Here is a 13703-nt window from a genome sequence, read left to right as displayed (position 1 = left end):
ACATCCAACCTCATTGGCTCAATTGCAGAGGTTAGTAATAGTGATAATGGGAACTGCAGATGCTGGAGAATCCAAGATAATAAAGTGTGAAGCTGGATGAACACAGCAGGCCAAGCAGCATCTCAGGAGCACAAAAGCTGACGTTTCGGGCCTAGACCCTTCATGGTCTTCTTGGCCTGCTGTGTTCATCCAGCTTCACACTTTATTATCTTGCAGAGGTTAGTATCTCTTTACCCTCTATCCAAAACGTTTGTGGAATTAGGCAAGTGTCTTCAGGATTATTATGATTGGAACCAGGTGCATTTGATATCCTTGATTGGGATGGTCAACTTTGCCCAATCAGGATGCCTAAGTTGACCAATATTAACAGGGGATTTAGAATCTCTTCACTCAGAGGACTGACTGAGCTGGTTGGCCACAGTCAGTGTACAGTGTACAGTGTACAGTGTACAGTGTACAGTGTACAGTGTACAGTGTACAGGTAAGGATCACTTGTCAACCAGATTTATCCCTGGATTAAAGAATAACACAGACAGAAATGAGAGGGAAATGTCAATTCATTGTCTTCCTTCTCAAGAGGCTTTTATTGTATTTTATGATTTTCACTTAATTCTGCCTATATCTCACCATAGCCCACACCACTCAAGCCCTGAAAAGACTATTCCCACTGTCTGGGCTTTGTGTTTACTGATGTTACTATATATTACATATACACAACTCACTGACTCCACTACATTGAGACTGTAACTGAAGGTGAAATAGGTGCTTCTAAACTGGAACATCACATGCCATGATGTCATGTACTGTCTTAAAGGTAAAAGCCTGTTTCATCTTCCATAAGTCTCACGTCTGTCGTCTGCAAGGTGTTAGAAAGGATTCTGAGGGATAAGATTTATGACCATCTGGAAGAGCATGGCTTGATCAAATACAGTCAACACGGCTTTGTGAGGGGTAGGTCATGCCTTACAAACCTTATCGAGTTTTTTGAGGATGTGACTAGAAAAGTTGATGAGGGTCGAGCTGTGGATGTGGTGTATATGGACTTCAGTAAGGCATTTGATAAGGTTTCCCATGGTAGGCTCATTCAGAAGGTCAGGAGGAATGGGATACAGGGGAACTTAGCTGCTTGGATACAGAATTGGCTGGCCAACAGAAGACAGCGAGTGGTAGTAGAAGGAAAATATTCTGCCTGGAAGTCAGTGGTGAGTGGGGTTCCACAGGGCTCTGTCCTTGGGCCTCTACTGTTTGTAATTTTTATTAATGACTTGGATGAGGGGATTGAAGGATGGGTCAGCAAGTTTGCAGACGACACAAAGGTCGGAGGTGTCGTTGACAGTGTAGAGGGCTGTTGTAGGCTGCAGTGGGACATTGACAGGATGCAGAGATGGGCTGAGAGGTGGCAGATGGAGTTCAACCTGGATAAATGCGAGGTGATGCATTTTGGAAGGTCAAATTTGAAAGCTGAGTACAGGATTAAGGATAGGATTCTTGGCAGCGTGGAGGAACAGAGGGATCTTGGTGTGCAGATACATAGATCCCTTAAAATGGCCACCCAAGTGGACAGGGTTGTTAAGAAAGCATATGGTGTTTTGGCTTTCATTAACAGGGGGCTTGAGTTTAAGAGTCGTGAGATCTTGTTGCAGCTCTATAAATCTTTGGTTAGACCGCACTTGGAATACTGCGTCCAGTTCTGGGCGCCCTATTATAGGAAAGATGTGGATGCTTTGGAGAGGGTTCAGAGGAGGTTTACCAGGATGCTGCCTGGACTGGAGGGCTTATCTTATGAAGAGAGGTTGACTGAGCTCGGTCTCTTTTCATTGGAGAAAAGGAGGAGGAGAGGGGACCTAATTGAGGTATACAAGATAATGAGAGGCATAGATAGAGTTGATAGCCAGAGACTATTTCCCAGGGCAGAAATGGCTAGCACGAGGGGTCATAGTTTTAAGCTGGTTGGTGGAAAGTATAGAGGGGATGTCAGAGGCAGGTTCTTTACGCAGAGAGTTGTGAGAGCATGGAATGCGTTGCCAGCAGCAGTTGTGGAAGCAAGGTCATTGGGGTCATTTAAGAGACTGCTGGACATGTATATGGTCACAGAAATTTGAGGGTGCATACATGAGGACCAATGGTCGGCACAACATTGTGGGCTGAAGGGCCTGTTCTGTGCTGTACTGTTCTATGTTCTATAATGCAACACCCTCTATACTAAACAAATCAGTGGAATGAATGGGTGAATAATTAATTCAAGGCTAAGAATTTTAAGCATTTATAGGCCATTTCTTGATAGTGTTGAAGTAATTTCTTTCTTTCCAAACTACCCATATTATCAGATCAAAGTTTCTTGGCCCAGAGCTGGCCAAGCACAGAAATACATTCAGATTTCTTTGGATTTTTTCCACTAGCACTACCTTAAAGATAACCCTATGCTAATTATAAGCTTATTTCAGAATTTTAAATTTAAATTAATTTGAGGAAGAGCAGAAAGTGTTCCAGGTGTCCTGATTAATATTCTTCCTCAATTAATACCATGAAAAATAGAATAATTGGCCATTCATTCATTCATTCATTCTCAGTTTACGAAAGGTAGCTGGAGCTGACTGATTAACTGGAGGCAGTTGATTGTAAAACACTCTAGGATGTGTTACAGTGCTATGTATGTCTTTCTTCATTTTTCCAATTACAGGCCATCCCCTCACAACCCACTAATAACCTTTGCTCCCATTCAATATACAATTACTTTACATTTATGTGAATGTAGGAACTAAAAATTTAATATATAAGACTGATAAAAAAATCAGCATTAAAATCCCAAAACAAAAGAAATTTCTTTGTCCTATATTTTGAGGTCCAAGGCCAAGTGACAGTGTTCTCCACTGCTCACACTAAGAAAAATGAACTTACCCAGTTCCTTAGCTGCAAGAAGAGCCTTCATCTCACTGATATATGGCAGCTGATGTGAGAAATAGTAAGGCCTTGCAATGAGGCTACGCATTGTGGTGATGCCATGAACTGAAGGGATATCCATTAAGGAATGTCAAGGCAAGAGACAGCTGAAATTGAATGCAGACAAGGGTTTAGAGATATGAAGAATAATTCTTATTTTACAGTGTAGGAGGTCAATTGACCCATCATGTTTGTACAAGCTTCTGAAAGAGCTACCCAGGTAATTCCATTCTTTAGACCTAATCCTGCAGCCCTTTAAATTCAGCACTCCCAAAATTTAAATCCAGCTCTCTTTTGACGTCTTCTATGGAGCCCACCTCCACCATTCTCCCAGACAATGCATTCCAAACCCTAACAACTCTCTGAGTGAAAAAAGTTTCTTCTCATCTCACTCCTAGGTCTCTTGCTAGCAATCTTGAAATTGCGACCCCTAATTACTGATATACCAAATAGTGGAAACAGAATATCCTTTTTTACCAGCAATGTGGTTGACTCTTAACTGCCATCTGGGCAATTAGGGATGGGCAATAAATGTTGCTTAGCCAGCAACGTCCTCATCCTGTGAATGAAAAAAAAGTCAAAATTATTCATAATTATGAACACCTCAATTCTGTCACCTCTTAATCTTTTCTGCTCCAAGGAAAATACACCTAATTTCTCTGATCACTCCTTGTATCTAGAATTCCACATTCTGGTATCATTCTAGTAAATCTACTTTGAATCCTCTCCAGAGTTTTAACATCCCTCTTTACATCAGGTGCCCAGAATTAAACACAATACTCCGAAATTGGTCTGGCCATTGATTTGTAGATGTGTCTCATCACTTCCTTGTTTTTATACCCTATTCCTCTATTTGTAAACTCAAGGATATTAAGCATTTTTAACACTTGTTTCAACTTGCCTGACCACCTTCAGAGAATTACGTACGTAAACGCTGTGTTCCCTCTGCTTCTGTACACACTTCAGAGTTGCACCATTAAGCCTATTTCGTTTCTCCATGTTTCTTTTACCAAAATGCACTACCTCACATTTTGCTGCTTTGAAATTCATTTGCTAGGTGTCTGATAAATTGGCCAACTTGTCAATGTTCCTCTGAAGTCACTCAGTATCACCCTCATAATTCACTGCTCCCCCCCGCTTAGTATCATCTACAAATTTGGAGATTTTGCCTCAATGCCCATCTCCAAATTGTTTAGATAAATCAGAAAAAGAGTGCCAACACTGACCCCGAGGAATACCACTTTCAACTCCTCTCCATTTGAGAAATGCCCACCTACAACATACCCTCTGTTTCCTATCTTTTAGACAACTTCTTATCCATGCTGCTAAGGACCTATCAATCTCAAATGTTTCTAATTTGTTAAGCAACCTACCATGTGCCACCACGCTTTCTGAAAGTCCAAATATTCACAGCAATTCCCTCGTCCACAGCCTGAGTCACCTTTAGTAACTCAATTAAATTTGTCATACATGATTATCCCTTGACAAAGCAATATTGACTGTCAAATATTAATTTATTTTCACTAAACATATATTTACCTTATCATACATTATGGCTTTTCCATCAGTTTTCCAAATATTGATGTCAAGCTGACAGGTTGGTAGTTTCCTGGTTTATCCTTTGCCCCTTTCTTAGTCAAGAATGAGGACAGCCAATATAAATTCAGACCACAAGCCTACATATAAAATAAATAAATATATTGATGTTATTAAAGTATGATACCTATAATATTTACATATAGTGTTAGGCGTAATTGTGTATGCAAAAACAGATCAACTATATATGTAATGTATATACTTTCACACACAGGCTTCTAATTCCATACACTCGTCTATAAAAAGGATGCAGGAGCAGAGGGATCTGGATTATATATCCACAAATCATTGAAGACTGTAGGGCAAGTTGAGAAAGTGGTTCAAAAGGATTAGGACTTTACATAAAAGAGGAATGGCATATAAAATTAAGGAAGTTCTAATAACCATTTATAAAAGTCTGGTTCAGACTCACCTGCACTATCTAATTCTAGGCTCTGGGCAATAGAACAGATGTGAGGGCTTTAGAGGGAATGCGGAAAAGACATTTTGAGAATGGTTCCAGGAATGATAAGCTTCAATTACTTGCATAGATTAGAAAGGTTGCATGTATTATCCTTATGGAAGAGAATGTTGAGAGGAAATTTGTGAGTTGTTCAAAATCTTAAGAAGCCTGTATAATGAGTAGAAGAAACAAAATTATTTCCATTGGTGGAAGTGCTAAAAGCCAGAGAGCTCCAATTTAAGGTAATTGGCAAAAGAACAAATAGTGACATGAAGACAAAAATTGTATGCAGCAAGTGGCTAGGACCTGGGATGTGCTGCCTGTAATTTGGTTCAATCAGAGCTTTCAATATGGAACAGCGACAGAACTTAAAAAGAAATTACAATATTGGGAATGGGACTATCTGTACTGCCCTTGTAAAACAAACAAATTTACTGTAGTCCCACTGGATCATAGGGCTGCAAGATAACTGGTGGCAGTTTAACCTGAGGGTCACCATACCTTAAGTAAGGGGACAAGGTTGAGCCTTCGTGGTAATCTCAGCTAAGAATTGAAACTATGTCGTGGCATTACTGTGCATAAAAAACCAGATGTCCAAACTGACTCCCTGCTTTTTTTGAGAGCCAGCAGAAACATGGTTCTGAGGGTTGGTGTGGATTTGTTGAGCCGAAGTGCCTGTTTCCACACTGTAGGGATTCTGTATCTAGCATGGGCTGATTTTGTTTTCCTGTGCTGCATCATTTCATGATTTCCTGATTCTATGATTCAAAAAGCATCATACTGGTTGCTGAGTCAACCCATAAAACTGACTAGGTCCCTAGATCAAAATAATGAGTATTATAAGTTTTTGTTAATTAATCTGTTTGTTGCTCTTCAAGAAAAAAGTCTTAAATTTGTTTTTGGGTGCGGAGGCACATCTTGAAACTTGTCAATGATAATGTATAAAGTTAAGGAACTAAATAGTATTCATCCATAAAACTAGTAAATAATTAGCTTTTGTTTTCAAGTCATGTACATCATGGATTACGGGCTAGTTTTCATGTTAAAATATTTTGTTTTAAGCATATTTCAGCTGCAATAATAATGTACATAGGATTGCTTTTTAAAAAAATCTAAGTTTTCTATTGTAGTTAAAAAAGAAGTATTTCTATTCTGTCATACTGTATATTTGCATTTGTTCATGAGAGATTTAACTCAAATTCATTAATGAATTTTGCAGAAACTTTGCACATTACTTTGGAGTAATGGCAGAATTTCAGGCACAATTTGTGTCTCAATTCCAGATTGTCTCGAAAGTGTAAATCAATACTGATAACTTTAAAGAATGAGCAAAACGGTTGGGAAGGTAGAATAACAAAATTGCAGAATGTTCACTACAGAAGAAGGCCATTTAAGTCATCATATTGCATCAGCTCTCTGAGAACACTGGCTCAGCGCCAATCTTCTGATTTTTTTCCCCATAGCCCTGCACTCTGTTTCTATATAAATAAGAATCTAATGCTCCCTTAATGCCTGCGTTAAATCTGCATCCATTACACCATCAGACAGTGCATTCCAGACCCAAACCACTGGTTGTGTCCAAAAGTATTTTCTCATATCACATTTTTTTGATTTTGCAAAACTCTTTAAATTTGTGCCCTCTAATTAACAATCCTCGTGCAAACAGAAATAGTTTCTTCCTGTCTTTTGTCTTTACTCCTCATGATTTTAAAATCTTCTATCAAATCTCCTTCTCCACTCCAAGGAAAATAGTTCCAATTTTAAGTGAAGCTTCTCATATTCCTGGAATCATTTTCATTAACCTCTTCGTGCTTACTCAGCAGATAATTTCTTTTGGGTAATTGGCTATGTTTCCTATTATTTAAGCAGACACGTTAATCTTACCTAAGATCTGAAACTAAATTAGACACCCATAAAGGAATGGAACTTGGGACAGTTCCAAGGTTATTAAAAGTTTCTGTTAATTAATCTGTTTGTTGCTGATCAAGAAAATGTCTTCGATTTGTTTCGGGGTGCAAAGGCACACCTTGAAAATTCTCAACATTAATATAAAAAGGTAGGGTATGAGGGCAAAAATAATGTTGGGTAAGAGGATTTTAAAAGATCCAAAGGTCTGTGAGTTGCTGGAATTATATTTAACAGCAATACAATTTATTTTGCTTTTCCACACTCAAATTCTAATTCATAGAATCCCTACAGTGTGGAAGCAGGCTATTTGGGCATTACTCCAAAGTGAGTCCACACCAACCATCCAAAAAGCATCCCAGCCAGACCCACCTCCCTACCATATCTCTGTAATTTTCCATGGCCATTCCACCTAGCCTGCATATCCACAGACGCAGTTGGCAATTTAGCATGGCAAATCAATCTAACGTGCACATCTTTGGACTGTGGGAAGAAACCAGAACACCGAGAGGAAACCCCACAGTTACGAGAAAAATGTGTAAACTCCACAGATGGTCACCTGACGGTGAGATCAAACTCAGGTTCCTAGCCCTGTGAGGCAGCAGTGCTAACCATTGAGCCCAATAGAATACTTACAAAATATGATTTATTCAGGTATAATGGGAACTGCAGATGCTGGAGATTCCAAGATAATAAAATGTGAGGCTGGATGAACACAGCAGGCCAAGCAGCATCTCAGGAGCACAAAAGCTGACGTTTCGGGCCTAGACCCTTCATCAGAGAGGGGGATGGGGGGAGGGAACTGGAATAAATAGGGAGAGAGGGGGAGGCAGACCGAAGATGGAGAGTAAAGAAGATAGGTGGAGAGGGTGTAGGTGGGGAGGTAGGGAGGGGATAGGTCAGTCCAGGGAAGACGGACAGGTCAAGGAGGTGGGATGAGGTTAGTAGGTAGCTGGGGGTGCGGCTTGGGGTGGGAGGAAGGGATGGGTGAGAGGAAGAACCGGTTAGGGAGGCAGAGACAGGTTGGACTGGTTTTGGGATGCAGTGGGTGGGGGGGAAGAGCTGGGCTGGTTGTGTGGTGCAGTGGGGGAAGGGGAGATTTTGAAACTGGTGAAGTCCACATTGATACCATATGGCTGCAGGGTTCCCAGGCGGAATATGAGTTGCTGTTCCTGCAACCTTCGGGTGGCATCATTGTGGCAGTGCAGGAGGCCCATGATGGACATGTCATCAAGAGAATGGGAGGGGGAGTGGAAATGGTTTGCGACTGGGAGGTGCAGTTGTTTGTTGCGAACTGAGCGGAGGTGTTCTGCAAAGCGGTCCCCAAGCCTCCGCTTGGTTTCCCCAATGTAGAGAAAGCCGCACCGGGTACAGTGGATGCAGTATACCACATTGGCAGATGTGCAGGTGAACCTCTGCTTAATGTGGAATGTCATCTTGGGGCCTGGGATGGGGGTGAGGGAGGAGGTGTGGGGACAAGTGTAGCATTTCCTGCGGTTGCAGGAGAAGGTGCCGGGTGTGGTGGGGTTGGAGGGCAGTGTGGAGCGAACAAGGGAGTCACGGAGAGAGTGGTCTCTCCGGAAAGCAGACAGGGGTGGGGATGGAAAAATGTCTTGGGTGTGGGGTCGATGGCCGACGGAACCCCGGCCACGGCCGACGGAACCCCGCCCACGGCCGACGACATCATCGCTCCGCCCACAACCTCCACAGCCTGTAACCCCAGAGGAGACAGCCACCCTGAGCCCTGCCGAATCTTCACCATCCCCCCAGACCTCCCACTGACTGAGGACGAACGGTCAGTCCTGAGCAAGGGGCTCACCTTTGTCCCCCTACAACCACACATCAACGAATACCAGTCACGGTCGGACATAGAGCAGTTTTTCCGCCGTCTTCGCCTGCATGCCTACTTCTTCAACCGGGAACCCAACCCTCCTTCCACTGACCCCTTCACCCGCTTCCAACACAAGTCCTCCTCCTGGACACCACCCCCAGGCCTCCTACCCTCCCTCGACCTCTTCATCTCCAACTGCCGTCGAGACATTAACCGCCTCAACCTCTCCACCCCTCTCACCCACTCCAACCTCTCCCCCGCAGAACGGGCAGCCCTCCGCTCCAACCCCAACCTCACCATCAAACCCGCAGACAAGGGTGGCGCAGTGGTAGTATGGCGTACTGACCTCTACATCGCCGAGGCCAGACGCCAACTCTCCGACACCACCTCCTACCGCCTCCTCGATCATGACCCCACACCCGAGCACCAAACCATCATCTCCAACACCATTCATGACCTCATCACCTCAGGGGACCTCCCACCCACAGCCTCCAACCTCATTGTTCCCCAACCCCGCACGGCCCGTTTCTATCTCCTTCCCAAAATCCACAAACCTGCCTGCCCTGGTCGACCCATCGTCTCAGCCTGCTCCTGCCCCACCGAACTCATCTCCACCTATCTGGACTCCATTTTCTCCCCTTTGGTCCAGGAACTCCCCACCTATGTCCGTGACACCACCCACGCCCTCCACCTCCTCCAGGACTTCCAATTCCCTGGCCCCCAACACCTCATATTCACCATGGACGTCCAGTCCCTGTACACCTGCATTCCGCATGGAGATGGCCTCAAGGCCCTCCGCTTCTTCCTGTCCCGCAGGCCCGACCAGTCCCCCTCCACCGACACTCTCATCCGCCTAGCGGAACTCGTCCTCACACTCAACAACTTCTCTTTTGACTCCTCCCACTTCCTACAGACTAAGGGGGTGGCCATGGGCACCCGCATGGGCCCCAGCTATGCCTGCCTCTTTGTAGGTTACGTGGAACAGTCGCTCTTCCGCACCTACACAGGCCCCAAACCCCACCTCTTCCTCCGGTACATTGATGACTGTATCGGCGCCGCCTCTTGCTCCCCAGAGGAGCTCAAACAGTTCATCCACTTCACCAACACCTTCCACCCCAACCTTCAGTTCACCTGGGCCATCTCCAGCACATCCCTCACCTTCCTGGACCTCTCAGTCTCCATCTCAGGCAACCAGCTTGTAACTGATGTCCATTTCAAGCCCACCGACTCCCACAGCTACCTAGAATACACCTCCTCCCACCCACCCTCCTGCAAAAATTCCATCCCCTATTCCCAATTCCTCCGCCTCCGCCGCATCTGCTCCCACGATAAGACATTCCACTCCCGCACATCCCAGATGTCCAAGTTCTTTAAGGACCGCAACTTCCCCCCCACGGTGATTGAGAACGCCCTTGACCGCGTCTCCCGCATTTCCCGCGACACATCCCTCACACCCCACCCCCGCCACAACCGCCCCAAGAGGATCCCCCTCGTTCTCACACACCACCCTACCAACCTCCGGATACAACGCATTATCCTCCGACACTTCCGCCATTTACAATCCGACCCCACCACCCAAGACATTTTTCCATCCCCACCCCTGTCTGCTTTCCGGAGAGACCACTCTCTCCGTGACTCCCTTGTTCGCTCCACACTGCCCTCCAACCCCACCACACCCGGCACCTTCTCCTGCAACCGCAGGAAATGCTACACTTGTCCCCACACCTCCTCCCTCACCCCCATCCCAGACCCCAAGATGACATTCCACATTAAGCAGAGGTTCACCTGCACATCTGCCAATGTGGTATACTGCATCCACTGTACCCGGTGCGGCTTTCTCTACATTGGGGAAACCAAGCGGAGGCTTGGGGACCGCTTTGCAGAACACCTCCGCTCAGTTCGCAACAAACAACTGCACCTCCCAGTCGCAAACCATTTCCACTCCCCCTCCCATTCTCTTGATGACATGTCCATCATGGGCCTCCTGCACTGCCACAATGATGCCACCCGAAGGTTGCAGGAACAGCAACTCATATTCCGCCTGGGAACCCTGCAGCCATATGGTATCAATGTGGACTTCACCAGTTTCAAAATCTCCCCTTCCCCCACTGCACCACACAACCAGCCCAGCTCTTCCCCCCCACCCACTGCATCCCAAAACCAGTCCAACCTGTCTCTGCCTCCCTAACCGGTTCTTCCTCTCACCCATCCCTTCCTCCCACCCCAAGCCGCACCCCCAGCTACCTACTAACCTCATCCCACCTCCTTGACCTGTCCGTCTTCCCTGGACTGACCTATCCCCTCCCTACCTCCCCACCTACACCCTCTCCACCTATCTTCTTTACTCTCCATCTTTGGTCCGCCTCCCCCTCTCTCCCTATTTATTCCAGTTCCCTCCCCCCATCCCCCTCTCTGATGAAGGGTCTAGGCCCGAAACGTCAGCTTTTGTGCTCCTGAGATGCTGCTTGGCCTGCTGTGTTCATCCAGCCTCACATTTTATTATCTATGATTTATTCAGGTGTCGTGCTATTGAAAATGTGCTCAGTGTGTCACGTTGTTACATGCTGATTTGTGTAGTTCATCATTTCCGTAAAGGTGTAATCAGATTGCTTTCTATGATACAAAAACCACATTTGTTGGAAAAGCTCTGCAGTTCCGGCAGCATCTGTGAAATCAGAGATAACATTCTGGATCTGGCGACCCTTCCTCAGAACTGATGGTAGCTAGGAAAATTGTATCAGAGATAGTAGGAACTGCAGATGCTGGAGAATGTGAGATAACAAGGTGCAGAGCTGGATGAACACAGCAGGTCAAGCAGCATCAGAGGAGCAGGAAGGCTGACATTTAGGCCCTAGACCTATTTCTGAAGATGGGTCTAGGCCTGAAAAGTCAGCCTTCCTGCTCCTCTGGTGCTGCTTGGCCTGCTACGTTCATCCAGCTCTACACCTTACTATCGTAGCTAGGAAACTGTTAGTTTATATGCAGCAGATAGGGAGGGGAGGGGCTAAGCAGTAAACGGTAACCTAAGCAGGTGCAGATAGAGCTCAAAAAGAGAGAAGAGCAGTTGGATAGACAAAGGAATTGATAACAATCTAGTCAGAAGGGTGAACAGCTATTAATGGGGACTGTTAGTGACTAAAAATTGGTAGTGTATAATGACAGATTATGTGATAACAAGATTTGGTGTGTGGGGTCGGGACCTAGGACATGGAAGAGTTTAGGCCCTAAAATTGTTGAACTCGATATTGAGTTCAGAGGGTTGCAGGGTCCCCAAGTGGAAAATGAGGTGTGGTTCTTTCAGCTTGTGTTGAGCTTCACTGGGACATTGCAGCAAGTCTGAGACAGAGATGTTGGCCAGCGAACAGTGTGTTGTATTAAAGCTGCAAACAACAGGAAACTCAGGATTTTTCTTGCGAGCAGAACATAGATGTTCTATTAAGTGGTCACCCAGTTACGCTTTGTTTCTGCAACATAGAGGAGACCACATTGAGAGCAGCAAATGCAGTAGACTAGATTGTGGGAAGTACAGGTGAACTGCTGCTTCACCTGAAAGATATGTTTGGGCCCTTGGATATTGAAGAGAGGAGGTAAATGGGCAACTGTTATGCCTTCAGTGGTTGCAGGGGAAGGTGCCTTCAGGCTGTGGGGAGATGTTTGGAGTGAAGAAAGAGTGGACCAGGTTGTCCTGGAGGAAATAGTCCTTGCAGAAGGTGGACAAGATGGGGGGAGTAGAATATGTGTCTGGTGGTGGCATCTTGCTGGAGGTGGCAGAAATAGCACCTGATGACCTTTTGGATGAGGATACTGGTTGAATGATAGGTAAGGACAAGGGGAACGCTATCGCTGTTGCGGGAGGAAAGGTGAGGGGGGTGAATGCGGAAATGCGGAAGTTGGGTTGGACACGGTTGAGGGCCCTGTCAACAACAGTGCTAGGGAATCCTCAATTGAGGAAGAAGGTAGACATTTCAGAGGCTGCCTTGTCAAATTTGGCCTCATCTGAACATATGCAACCGAGTTCTGAAACATTAACTCTGATTTTCTTCACAGCTGCTGCCAGACCTGGTGAGCCTTTCCAGCAACTTCTGTTTTTTTTCCTGAATTACAGCATCCATAGTTCTTTCAGTTTTTATTTTGCTTTCTACGATAATTTGACTAAACAGTGTTATAGTGCAAGACAAACTTATTTGAATGTTTTCCAAACAATGCATGAAAAATAGGTTATCCTGTACTACCAAAAAAAGTTAGCATTTCTGAAAGCGCTTCATAAGCAATTACCAAGACTAAATATGCTTTTGAACTCCTCAATTACTTCTGCAGTTTTACCAATGCTTGAACTGTTGCTTTCTTTTGTTTCCATTTTGTTTGTTTATTTATGGGCACACGATACAGTTTCTTCCTTTCAATATTGTTTCTTCCAGCATATTTCTTTCAATACTGATTTCAACCCTTTTGAGAAGTATAATTTTCTAAATGAATTTCAATGTGCCATTTTAAGCCTTGAAACAATGCAATTCATCCCTTTTTGCTTTCTGGTTTTGATTGCCATTAATTTTCCTTTCACTCCAAACAGGAATGGCTCAGGTATGCAAGAGTGTGCAAAGATGTTGGCTCAGATCTTCCAGTCTCTGGATTATTGGAGAGCCAATGTATGAACCAAGATGCACATCAGGGCCCTGTGGAATACCTGATGCACTGACCCCACCTTGAGAATTGCTGTAGAAGTTTGAACTTTTAATAAGCAATTCGCTCTCCGGGCTAAGGAAACCGTCCGTGCTGCCTTCCGGGTGGCATCCCCCCGTCGGGGGTACGGAGGCAGGAGAGTCCGGCTCTGGGTCAGGCTGGGGACACGCTGTTTCCTCCTTCCTGCCTGAAGGTTCCAGGGGGCCCTTTTCCCTTGAGATCTTTAGCTTCTGCTTTGGGTGGGCCTCCTCCGAATCTCCCTCGTCAGAGGAGCTCTTATATCCCCCTGTAGCTGCCTCTTCCTGCCTG

General features: G+C 45.2%; 1 long non-coding RNA gene across 3 annotated transcripts in view; it reads right to left on the bottom strand.

The window, feature by feature from the left end:
- Positions 1-13703, bottom strand: part of LOC125452866 (uncharacterized) — a 129097-nt gene that overhangs the window by 59380 nt on the left and 56014 nt on the right. For 2 of the 3 annotated variants that reach the window (XR_009445696.1, XR_007247620.2), the window contains 3 exons: positions 4480-4616; positions 3418-3499; positions 2899-3047 (listed from right to left, as the gene is read on the bottom strand). This is a non-coding gene — a long non-coding RNA (uncharacterized LOC125452866). The remainder of the gene's footprint in view (positions 1-2898; positions 3048-3417; positions 3500-4479; positions 4617-13703) is intronic. The other variant, XR_009445697.1, reaches the window with a different exon arrangement.

The sequence above is a fragment of the Stegostoma tigrinum genome, chromosome 4, assembly GCF_030684315.1.
Source record: "Stegostoma tigrinum isolate sSteTig4 chromosome 4, sSteTig4.hap1, whole genome shotgun sequence".
Taxonomy (NCBI): Eukaryota; Metazoa; Chordata; class Chondrichthyes; order Orectolobiformes; family Stegostomatidae; genus Stegostoma; species Stegostoma tigrinum.
This window is presented reverse-complemented; position numbering and strand designations above follow the sequence as displayed.